The following is a 12,375-nucleotide window of genomic DNA, read 5'->3' as shown; positions in this document are numbered from 1 at the left end:
GGAGCCTGTGCTCCACAATGGGAGAGGCCACAACAGTGAGAGGCCCACATACCGCAAAAAAAAAAAAAAAAAAAATGTATTTGTCACTGCCCCTTAGAATGTCAATTTCATGAGAGAAGGGACTTTGTCATTTTCACTGCTATATTCTTGTACCTGGAAACGTACCTGGCCCTTACTATGTTTGAAATAGGACTTAATAAATCACCTGGGTTGGAGGAGTCCTCTAAGTCCAGGGTTTTCAGCTTGAATATCTACCATTGATCAAAACAGAAAAATCTGGAGGGATTTTGGTTTTTGAAGGCAAGATGGAGTCTGAGGTGGGGACAGGACATCCAGATGGTGTTGTCCAGTAGGCAGTGGGAGATGTATAACTGCACCCTACGAAAATGGTTAGGACTGGAACTATAATCCTTTTTTTTTTTTAATAAACGACAGTGTAACATACATATAGAAAAGTGCAGATATCATAAATGTTCAACTTGTTGAATTTTTACAAAATGAATATACCCTTGATGTAGTGCCTAAATCAAGAAAAAATTATTAGCAGCACTCTTGAGGCTCCCTGGTGATGAGCTATAATGTTTTAATTGGCATTTATTCTGTATCCTCTTTGATTATAAACACTTTGAGACAAGGACCATACTATTTCACTTATCAAAGTAGTCTAGTAAGGTGATTTTTGTTGATGATTGCTCAGAGGAGTCTTACTTTCATTAATAGTCAACCTAGGGTGAGGAACTGTACTCTGCAGGACTTTCTGTTGATTCCAGTCAGTCTTTGTTGTTTTCCTTGTCTCTGAACTCCTGTAGCATCAGTCTGCTACACTTGATTTAATACTTCATCTATGTTATCTGTGGTTTTTTAGTTTTTTCCATGTGTTCAGTTCATATCTCTATTAGAAAGTAAGTTCCTTGAGGTTGGGAACCTTGTCATATACTCCTTCCTCCCTCCCTCCCTCCCTTCGTTCCTTGAAATAGAATTTATTGTGGCTCTGATTATGTACACGTGAGATGTGCTTACCAGGCGGGCCGGGCTCACATGGCTTGTATAATACATACATCTGTGGGGCCTGCTCTCTGTGGCTGGGAAGCGCCCACACTGGCAGTCCAGTCCAGCTTCCAAGTTCTCAGCTTCATGGGGTCCTTGGCCACCTTTTTCTCAGCATAGTTGGCCTCCATCTCCCGCTGATGCTCCTCTCACTTCTTCCAGCTTAGCTCGGTCTTCGCCTGTTGGCTTTCAGTCTCCAGGACCTCCCAGTTGTCATCAATCCCAAGAGTCCGGTCTCGGCTGGGCACCAGCCTCCTCTGACGTGCTGATAGGGCAGCAAAGGGGTCACCTTTGTCATTAAGCTCCGGTCCATCCCAGTTATACTCGCTGGCCAACTGTGTGTCCTCAGGGGGCAGGTCTGGGATATTTGGCTCCTGCCATCCCTGCTCCCACGAGCCCCTCAGCTTCCCAGCTGCTCCAGTCTGACTCCGGGGCTTTGTGGCCGGGGTTGCCGCTCTGCCCAGCCCAGCTGCCTTGGCCCCCAGTACTCCAGAAGTCCTGGTGGGCTGATACAGATTTGGCCTCCTGCTCCAAGCTGCCCCAGTCTTCGTCCTCCCATCTGTTGGCAGCACTGCTGTCCTCTTCTGTGTCCTTGCCCTCTTGTGTCTCCCAGTGGCCTTAGGTCGTGGGTATGGCAGGGACAGGGGTGAGGGCTGGGGAAGGAAGTCCCTCGGGCATGAGTCTCTGGGGAACGTTGGTCTTGGCTGGAGCGGCTGTGGGGTGCACATGGATAAGCATAGAGGTGAGGAAGGAGACCCCTGTCACGGCCCAGCCTACGCAGCTGGCTGCATGAGAAGTCCACTTCGGCCAGCTGTGTAGGGCCCTCTGACACAGACTCCAGTTTGGACAGGCAGCTTCGAATGGCCTTGAAGGCCTCGTCCTGCACAGATGTCTCAGAATCCACAGTGAGGCTGTAAGAGCTCAGGCAGGATCTTATGGGCTTAATTGTTCATCGAGTAGAGGTTGTGGGTGGCAGTGAAGCCCAAAACACCAATGACCTGGGATGGTGCAAAATGGTCCTTAGTGGCCCAGCTAAAGGCAGAGGTGAGGACCCTGTGTCTGGTGCTGGTACTGAAGTAGAAGCTGATTTTGCCCAGGCAAATGGTGGTATTGCACCGAATGAGGCCCTGTTCATCCTTGGCCTGCAGCTGCGTGAAGAGCTTCATCAGCTCCACGGTGAGGTTGGCCTCGTTTAGCTTTGGGGCCAGGAGCAGCATGGACTTGACCATCTGCTCCTGGGGGTCATGGAGAGCCTACTCCTATAGGGTCACCACATATAAGTATTGTAACCAGGGAGCAGCAAATGTGCTAGATGTCTTATTTCAGGACTGTTGTTCTTTTCAGTAAAAATGATTTGTTAAATTAAATGTATAATTAAATGCAATTTAACTTTTATACTTTTATGAAATTTTTCACATTCACTTTTGTTTTGGAAAAGTCTTCATCAGGGAGTTCCCTGGTGGCCTAGTGGTTAGGATTCCACGCTTTCACTGCCATGGCCTGGGTTCAGTCCCTGGTTAGGGAACTGAGATCCTGCAAGCTGTGTGGCATGGCCAAAAAAAGAAAAGTCTCGGGCTTGCCTGGTGGCGCAGTGGTTGAGAGTCTGCCTGCCGATGCAGGGGACATGGGTTCGTGCCCCGGTCCAGGAGGATCCCACATGCCGCGGAGCGGCTGGGCCCGTGAGCCATGGCTGCTGAGCCTGCACGTCCTGAGCCTGTGCTCCACAACGGGAGAGGCCACAACAGTGAGAGGCCTGCGTACTGCAAAAAAAAAAAAAAAAAGAAAAGTCTTCATCAGAAAGGGTTGATTTAGGAAATATGAACATTATATTACTTAATTCTACATACTTCCCAATGCTGTCCTTGTTCTTGTTCAATATTGTGTGGTTATATTTGTATATCTGTTAATTTTTTCCTTTTTGGCTTTCTCCAGTGCATTTAAAGTGAAATAACTTAGATGTGACTTTTAAGGAATATATTCATTATATAAACCTAGTTGTGTTTATATAATAACATTATTACATATATTTTATTAATAAAGTTACTAGATTTGCCTGCCTCCCAAGCACTTAAACTCTAAATGGAGAAAAAAAATAGACAAACATAGAATGCTTTATCAGTGGGATTTTGGGTCTCTACTTAATAGAAATTGGCTTTCATTATGTACTTGATAACCTAAGGCAGCTCCTTTTACACAGTTAAAAGTCTGAAAACACTTGAATTTTACTAGGTGTGTCAGGAAGAAACTTTACATGGGCTCCTGCTTCTTAGAAATTTTCAGTATTTTAATTTATTGAGTACCTACTTTATATAGAACCCTGTGTCAGTTGTTCTGAAGGATACTGAGACTGAATTTCTGCCCTCCAGGTGTTTACTAGCTATAGGATGGGCCATGACCCAAGGCACTGTATGATATGTCCAGTGAGTATTGAGGAAACTTCACTGGAGAAAAAATGAAATTACCAGCAGTTGAATAGTCTGGGTAAACTTGATGGAGAAGCTGTGATCTGAGCTGGACCTTGAAAGATGAATGGGATTTTTCTTTGTGCTAAGCACAGTGCACATAGCACTTTATGTGATTTTTTTTTTTTTTCCATTTAATCTTTCCGGCAACCCTATGAGACAGGTGTAGTTTCCATTCCAGTTACAGAAATGAAGAAACTGGAGATTAGAGTGTATGTTTTCAATGATTCCATATATATATGTATGAAAATCATTAAAAAAGAAAAGTCTGGAAGGACACACACCCAATTTAAATATTGGTTACCTCTGGGGAAGGGCACTGAGATTTTGGAAGTGGAGGTCAAAAGGAGGCTTCGGAATTTTGGGTTGTCATTTAAAGGAGATGTATTACAAAAGAAATAAGTATTAAAAAGAAAAATAAGAAACATTTTGGAATTAAAGTAACAGGAAAGGAAATCTCAGGAACTAAAGCTTTTAGAAAAGAATAGAGATCTACTTGCAAAATAGTGGGAGTCAGGTTTTGACTGGCTTACTGAATCAAAAAATACAGGCATTTATTGGGACAAAAACATGAGATCACCAAAGTTATTGAGTTTACATTAGTTTGTCATGGTGGAAAACAGCAGTTTTTAAACATGATTGTTATATCCACAAAGGTCATAACATTTTTTTGGTGCCTTTTAAAAAAAATTTTTTTTATTGAAGCAGAGTTGATTTACAACGCTGTGCCAATCTCTTCTGTACTGCAAAGTGACTCAGTTATACACATAGAGACATGCTTTTTTATATTATTTTCCATTATGGTTTATCACAGGATATTGAATATAGTTCCCTGTGTTATACATTAGGACCTTGTAGTTTATCCATTCTAAATGTAGTAGTTTGCATCTACCAATCCCAAACTCCCAGTCCACCCCTCCCCCCAACCTCGGCAGCCACGAGTCTGTTCTCTGTGTCTATGAGTCTGTTTCTGTTTTGTAGATAGTTTCATTTGTGCCATATTTTAGATTTCACATATAAGTGATATCATATGGTATTTGTCTTCTCTTTCTGACTTACTTCACTTACTATGATAATCTCTAGTTGCATCCATGTTGCTGCAAATGGCATTATTTTGTTCTTTTTTATGGCTGAGTAGTATTCCAATGTATATATATGTACCATGTCTTCTTTATGCATTCATCTGTTGATGGACATTTAGGTTGTCTCCATGTCTTGGCTATTGTGAACTGTACTGCTATGAACATCGGGCTACATGTATCTTTTTTAAAAATAAATTTATTTATTTATTTATTTATTTTAATTTTGGCTGCGTTGGGTCTTTGTTGCTGTGTGCAGGCTTTCTCTAGTTGCAGCCAGCGGGAGCTACTCTTCATTGCGGTGTGTGGACTTCTCATTGTGGTGGCTTCTCTTGTTGCAGAGCACAGACTCTAGGTGCACGGGCTTCAGTAGTTGTGGCTCACAGGCTCTAGAGCGCAGGCTCAGTAGTTGTGGTACACAGGCTTAGTTGCTCCTTGGCATGTGGGGTCTTCCCAGACCAGGGATCGAACCCATGTCCCTTGCATTGGCAGGCTGATTCTTAACCACTGTGCCACCAGGGAAGTCCCTATCTTTCTGAATTATAGTTTTGTCTGGGTATATTCCCAGGAGTGGGATTGCTGGATCATATGGTAATTCTATTTTTAGTTTTCTGAGGAACCTCCATACTGTTTTCCATAGTGGCTGTACCAACTTACACTCCCACCAACAGTGTAGGAGGGTTCACTTTTCTCCACACCCTCTCCAGCATTTGTTATTTCTAGACTTTTTAATGATGGCCACTCTGACCGGTGTGAGGTGGTACCTCATTGTAGTTGTGATTTGCATTTCTCTAATAATTAATGATGTTGAGCAGCTTTTCATGTGCTTACTGGCCATTTGTATGTCTTCTTTGGAGAAATGTCTATTATCTTCTGTCCATTTTTTGATTGGGTTGTTTTTTTGTTGCATAACATTTTTTTGGATACCAGTATTTTAAAAGTTAGGGAACAAGTTTAGTTAGGGAGTCCAAGCTTACAGAAAATGCTCAAGATTTCATTTATTTTGGGGATCAGAATTACAGAGTGACTCATTTTTTAAAAATTATTTATTTATTTATTTATTTATGTTTGGCTTTGTTGGGTATTCATTGCTGTGTTCAGGCTTTCTCTAGTTGCGGTGAGTGGGGGCTACTCTTCCTTGCGGTGCGTGGGCTTTTCATTGCAGTGGCTTCTCTTGTTGGGGTGCACGGGCTCTAGGCACGCGGGCTTCAGTAGTTGTGGCGCACGGGCTCAGTTGCTCCGTGGCATGTGGGATCTTCCCGGACCAAGGCTTGAACCCGTGTCCCCTGCATTGGCAGGTGGATTCTTAACCACTGTGCCACCAGGGAAGCCCTTATTTTTTAATTTAACTCAAGATACAAAGTATTTTCTTTCTCCCTATCTATGGGATGTGACGTTTATTCATAATGGTGGCAAGGCAGTGTCAGTTTTGCTTTCCCAGTGCTTTGTTCAAAGTCACATGGCTAACAAGTGGTGTAGGCAGTATTTGAACCCAGATAATCTGGCTTCAAAGTTCTAGATCTCAGCTATCTTGCTACTAAAAATGGGGAGATAGGAATTCCAAAGGGAGAAGCAGAGTTTACACAGGAAGATCAGTATAAATTATGTTTAGGTGTAGTAGTAAACCATTGTGATTGAAGGGCAGGATTTATGGCAGGCGATGATGGGAGGTAAAAGATTAAGGGATTTTGGGGGACCACAATGTGGATTATCCTGAAAATCAGGGCAATTAATTGGCCCAAGGATGGATGGAAAGGATTCATTCATCTTACAAACGTTGTATTAAAACAGAATTTCAGATACAGAAAGGATCATTCTCTGAGATAAGAATGAGTGAACTGGTGGCACTGTGATTTATCCATCCTTTACAAAGGTTACTTCGCATCAGCTGATCGTTATATCAGATTCTTTTCAAAGGAGAGAATAAAGTTGTATCCTAGCAATTCTACTCAAATTTACCTTCCTTGAAAATGTTACCGTCACTTTTTATTGTGGTAAATATACATAACATAAAATTTACCAATTTAACCATTTTTAATTGTATAGGCTCAGTGGCATTAAGTACATTTACTTTGTTGTGCATCACTACAATCTGTTTCCAGAACTTTTTCTTTTTCTTTTATAAATTATTTTGTTTTATTTATTTATTTTTGGCTGCATTGGGTCTTTGTTGCTGCACTTGGGCTTTCTCTAGTTGTGGCGAGCGGGGGCTGCTCTGTTGCGGTGTGCCGGCTTTTCATTGTGGTGGCTTCTCTTGTTGCAGAGCACAGGCTCTACACACGTGGGCTTCAGTAGTTGTGGCTCACGGGCTCTAGAGCGCAGGCTCAGTAGTTGTGGCGCATGGGCTTAGTTGCTCCACCGCATGTGGGATCTTCCTGGACCAGGGATTGGACCCACATTCCCTGCATTGGCAGGCAGATTCTTAACCACTGCGCCACCAGGGAAGCCCTGTACCACCACTTTTTAAATCTAGTAAGTCTCTCAGTTGTCTTTTGGCTTGATACAAAGGCTCTTGATAATCCATAGCTACCACTTACTTAATTTATAACATTTTGATGCAGATTGTGATAAGAAGGGTCTTGTTATTAGGAGATTGATATTAACTATTAAGTTATAATCTGAAAAACCACTTAGTTGGGGATGACTGGCTCAGATTGTTCACGTAGATATATTTTTCCTATGATACGACCACCAATATAAATTATCCACATGTTGCATAATCTCCATTAGGAAGGTGGAAGTCATCATTGTACTTCTGTTCCTTGGTTTTTCTGCAGCTAGGAACTATTCCTATTTTGATTTCTAGTTTTGACTAGGTGTATCGTTAATAATGGTCACCTTGCATTTAACCTTTGGCCTCTATCCAGTTTCTCTAGCTCATTGACGCAAATGAATTTTAATGTTATGCTATGAGTTTTTTTTTTTTTTTTTTTGTGGTACGCGGGCCTCTCACTGTTGTGGCCTCTCCCGTTGCAGAGCACAGGCTCCGGATGTGCAGGCTCAGCAGCCATGGCTCACAGGCCCAGCTGCTCCGCGGCATGTGGGATCTTCCCAGACCAGGGCACGAACCCATGTCCCCTGCATCGGCAGGTGGACTCTCAACCACTGCGCCACCAGGGAAACCCTGCTATGAGTTTTAATGTTAATGTTATGCTCACTTCAGCAATCCTGTAACGTCATGGTCACGCCAAACAAATATTTTCCAGTGTTGTTCACCTGATAAAAAGATGAGTAGATGGGAATTCCTTGGTGGTCCAGTGGTTAGGACTTGGCGCTTTCCCTGCCGGGTCTTGGGTTCAATCCCTGGTCAAGGAACTAAGATCCTGTAAGCTGTGTGTCACGGCCAAAAAAATAAAAAGATGAGTAGAGTCAGTAATGCTTTTGCATAGATAGAATATTGAAGTTTTAATTTTTCTCTAAAAGAAAGCTACCACAGATATCTTTAGATACGTGAAAACTCAAAGCAGTGAACACTACAAGGAAAGCACTAAATACTGTGTTAAGAGGTAATTTTAAAACCTAAGGACAGAGTTTTCTTAAGGGCTGCCAAAGAGGTCTGTTACTCTGAGTAATTATATGCCTCCTGAGGAAATATGCAGTGACATTTGGTATCACTCTTTGGAATTAGCTAGAAAGAGTTTGTACGTTCAGTGTATCATTCCTGCTGGCTTCCTGAAAGTATTGGTTTAAGTGACAGGTAGAATCTATGTTAGCCTAGCTTACACACTTCAAAATGGAAATCTAGATGACAAGGAGGTAAGCTCCTTAAAGGACTTTGTCTTTTTTACTTTTGTATGCTCTAGTAGGAAACATTTGTGGAATGAAAACATGTGAGTGGACAATTGCTTTCAAACATTTACTCAATAAAGTTAAATGACTTGTTCATTTTTGTAACCCCTTTGCTAGGCATTTAATTTGTCACTTCCTTTGTTCTCCTAAATCACTTAAACATTTTTCTAAACTCCAAAAATTTGTTGACATCTTTTGTTTTTTATCCTTTTTTTTATTCCTTTAATCTTTTTTTCTCCTCTCTCGGCCACTGTTCTTCCGTTAGTCTTCATTGTCATCTTTTTCTTTTAAAAAATGATTTTACTGTTGTTTTAGAGTTGGTTAGGGAGAGAATCACATATGACTAGTCCACTACCCACCTATTGACATTTATTCAGTTAATCTTATTTATTTATTTATTTAGGCTGTGTTGGGTCTTTGTTGCTGTGTGCGGGCTTTCTCTAGTTGCGGCGAGCCGGGGCTACTTTTCGTTGCGGTGTGCGGGCTTCTCATCGTGGTGGCTTCTCTTGTTGTGGAGCACGAGCTCTAGGTGTGTGGGCTTCAGTAGTTGCAGCACGTGGGCTCAGTAGTTGCAGCTCGTGGGCTCTAGAGCACAGGCTCAGTAGTTGTGGCTCATGGGACTAGTTGCTCCACAGCATGTGGGATCTTCCCAGACCAGGGCTCAAACCCATGTCCCCTGCATTGGCAGGCAATTCTTAACCACTGCGCCACCAGGGAAGTCCCTATTCACTTAATTTTATTAAAAAATTTTAAAAAATAATATTAATTTGGCTGAGCCAGGTCTTAGTTGCAGCATGCAGGATCTTCACTGCTGCATGCAGGATCTTTAGTTGCAGCATGCGGGATCTAGTTTCCTGACCGGGAATTGAACCCAGGCCCCCTGCATTGGGAGTGCAGAGTCTTAACCGCTGGGCCACCAGGGAAGTCCCTATTCAGTTACTTTTAATATAAGCATTTCCCCAGTTAACCAACATCCTTCTAAATGACTGCTTGATATTTCATTTAGAGAACATACCTTAAACTTTTTCTAGCCCCTGTTGTTGGAAACTATTACTGTTTAAATACACCATGATAAAAATTTTGGTGCATGAAACTTTTTCTAAATTTCAGGTTATTTCCTTAGAAGCAATACTTAGATATATCTTTTGAGGCATAGACTATGAACATTTAAAAAGCTATTGATTATAAAAGTTATACATGTTCATTGTAGAACATTTGAAGAATATAGAAGTATTATATAGAAGATAATTAAAGTTAGCTATAATCTTACAATCTGTGATAACCAGTCCTTTAACATCTTGGTGAATTCCTTTCTAGAGGTATAATATCTATCTATCTATCCGTGTATCTTATGCATTTTAAAAACCAGTTGGGATGTGTATTAGGTCTCTTTCCAAAGAGATTGTACTGTTTTATATTTCCATGGGCAAAGTATGTGAATTCATTGCACACTTGATAGGATTAGGGATGCATTCATTCATCATTCATTCAATAAATAAATATTAATTTAGAGTGAAACTCTTGTCTCCATACCTACAATTAACCTCCTTCCATTTTTTCTTGAATTCAGTTACGATATTGAACCCACTAGTCCTCTAGAATTATACCTTGTGACCACCTGTCTCCACATTGCTAAATCTAGTGGTCATTCCTCATTTCACATAATCTGTCAGCAACTTTGCCACAGTTGATTACCTCTTTGTTCTTGAAACCATTTTTCCATTTGCTTCCAGGACATCACATTCTCCTAGTTCTTCTATATCATGGTCTCCTAATCTCCCTTCCTCTCAATGGTAGAATGTTCCAGGCTCACACCTTGGTCATCACCTTTAAAAAAAAAATCTTTGTGGGAGCTCCCTGGTGGCCCAGTAGTTAGGATTCTGGGCTTTCAGGGCTTTTACTATCGTGACCCGGGTTCAATCCCTGGTTGGGGAACCAAGATCCTGCAAGCTGCGTGGTGTGGCCAAAACAACAAAAAAACTTTTATTTCCTTGGCTCATTTAGTCTCTTACATTGTTGACTTCCAAATTTATACCTCTAGCTTTGGCCTTTTCTCTGAAATCTGGACTCATATTCGGTTATCTACACAATATCTCCAGTTGGATATCTAATAGGATTTCAAATTTGACCTGTCCAAAACTGAGCTGTGATCTCCTACTGCCCCTAAACCTCCAACTTCCCACCCACCCCCTGGGAGTGAGCAGTGGTATAGTGGTCATGTTGTGGTTGCCTTGGTTTGGCTTACTTAATTGCCTGTGTGAGTAGCTACAGAAGTGGCCCAGAATCAGAGGACAGTTAAGGCCTTGTGTTTTGACATACTCAGTAGAGGTGTGTGGAGATACTTAGCGCCCATGGTGGATATTAAGTGATCTTCTTCCTCCTCCCCCATTACCTTTCTGATTTCATTTTCTATTATTGTTCCTCTCTATCACTTCTCTTTAGTCCTAATATCTTCTAGCTATCCCTCTATCCCTCAAACACCCTGGGAAAGCTCCCATCTGAGGGCCTTTTCCTGTAATATTCTTCTCCCGGATATGACTTATTCCCTCAACTCTTTTAAGTCTTACGTAAATGCCACCTTTTCAGTGAGGCCTTAACCACAGTATTAAAACTTGTAACCCTTCCCAATTCTACTAGTCTCTTTCCTGCATTATTTCCATAGCACTTAGTCATCATATAACATGTTATATGTTTTACTTATTTAATTTTTCTCTTCTCCCTACCCCCAGACTAGAATCCTATATAAGCTTCAGGGAGACATTGATTTTTATCTGTTTTGTTCACTGCTGTATCCTCTAGCATCTAGAAGAGTGCCTGAAATGTGGTAGGGGTGACTTTGAGTGTTAAGAACATATTATAATGTTATTTAAAAAGCAAATGCAGCAATACCTTGCGTTCTTCCTTTCTAACCTGGACCTGGCAGAACGGCTCCTGCAAAGAAGGGTGGCAAGAAGAAGGACCATTCTGCCATCAGCGAGGTGGTGTCCAGAGAATAAAATATGTCATCACCATTCACAAGCGCATCCGTGGAGTGAGCTTCAAAAAGAGTGCCCTGGGAATTCCCTGGAGTGGTTAAGACTCTGCTTCTACTGCAGGGGGCATGGGTTCGATCCCGGTTGGGGAAGTAAGATCCCGCATACCACCCAGCACACCAAAAAAAAAAAAAAAAAAAAAGAAGAGTGCCCTGCAGGCACTCAGAGAGGTCCAGAAATTTTCCATGAAAGAGATGGGAACTCTAGATGTGTGCATTGACACCAGGCTCACCACACTATGTGGGCCAAAGGAATAAGGAATGTTGCATACTATATCCATGTGTGTTTGTCCAGAAAATGTAATGAGGATGAAGATTCATCATACAAGCTCTATGCATTGGTTACCTGTGTACCTGTCACTACTTTAAAAAATCTACAGTCAGTGTGGATGAGAACTAACTGCTGGTTGTCAAATAATGTTACAAAACAACAACAACAAAAAGTTTTTTTTTTGCGGTATGTGGGCCTCTCACTGTTGTGGCCTCTCCCGTTGCGGAGCACAGGCTCCGGACGCGCAGGCTCAGCGGCCATAGCTCACGGGCCCAGCCGCTCCGCGGTATGTGGGATCTTCCCGGACCAGGGCACGAACCCGTGTCCCCTGCATCGGCAGGCGGACTCTCAACCACTGCGCCACCAGGGAAGCCCAACAACAAAAAGTTAATGGCAATCTTAGAACATGAATAGAAATGTATGTAGAATGGTAATTCTTAATTTGGGGGACAAGGACAGCTTTAAGAATTTTATGAAAGTTATATGGATTGCCTCATTATAAAAAAAATTAATAGGTCTGAATTGAACTTCCTAAATTGCTAGTAATGTTGAACATTTTCAGTGGTTTTAAGTAATAGCTCACTTTTTTCTTTAGTAAATTTCCTGATTTTTCCATTTATTTATCAAGTTATATATTTATAGGTATGTGTGTAGTTAATATATGTACGTGTTATTTTATTTTCTATGTTGTTTGTC

General features: G+C 41.7%; 1 protein-coding gene and 1 pseudogene across 3 annotated transcripts in view; one reads left to right on the top strand and one right to left on the bottom strand.

Moving 5' to 3' along the window:
- Window positions 1-12,375, top strand: part of MGA (MAX dimerization protein MGA) — a 164,598-nt gene that overhangs the window by 22,605 nt on the left and 129,618 nt on the right. The window lies entirely within an intron of this gene.
- LOC308614966 (N-terminal kinase-like protein) lies at window positions 1,035-10,449 on the bottom strand (annotated as a pseudogene). Its single transcript has 2 exons — window positions 10,390-10,449; window positions 1,035-2,300 (listed from the first exon to the last, which is right to left on the bottom strand). The product of its transcript is annotated as an N-terminal kinase-like protein (transcript).

The sequence above is a fragment of the Mesoplodon bidens genome, assembly GCF_964165515.1.
Source record: "Mesoplodon bidens genome assembly, chromosome: 3".
Lineage (NCBI taxonomy): Eukaryota > Metazoa > Chordata > Mammalia > Artiodactyla > Ziphiidae > Mesoplodon > Mesoplodon bidens.
The sequence above is the reverse complement of the archived record's forward strand: the minus strand, read 5'-3'. Positions and strand labels throughout refer to the sequence as shown.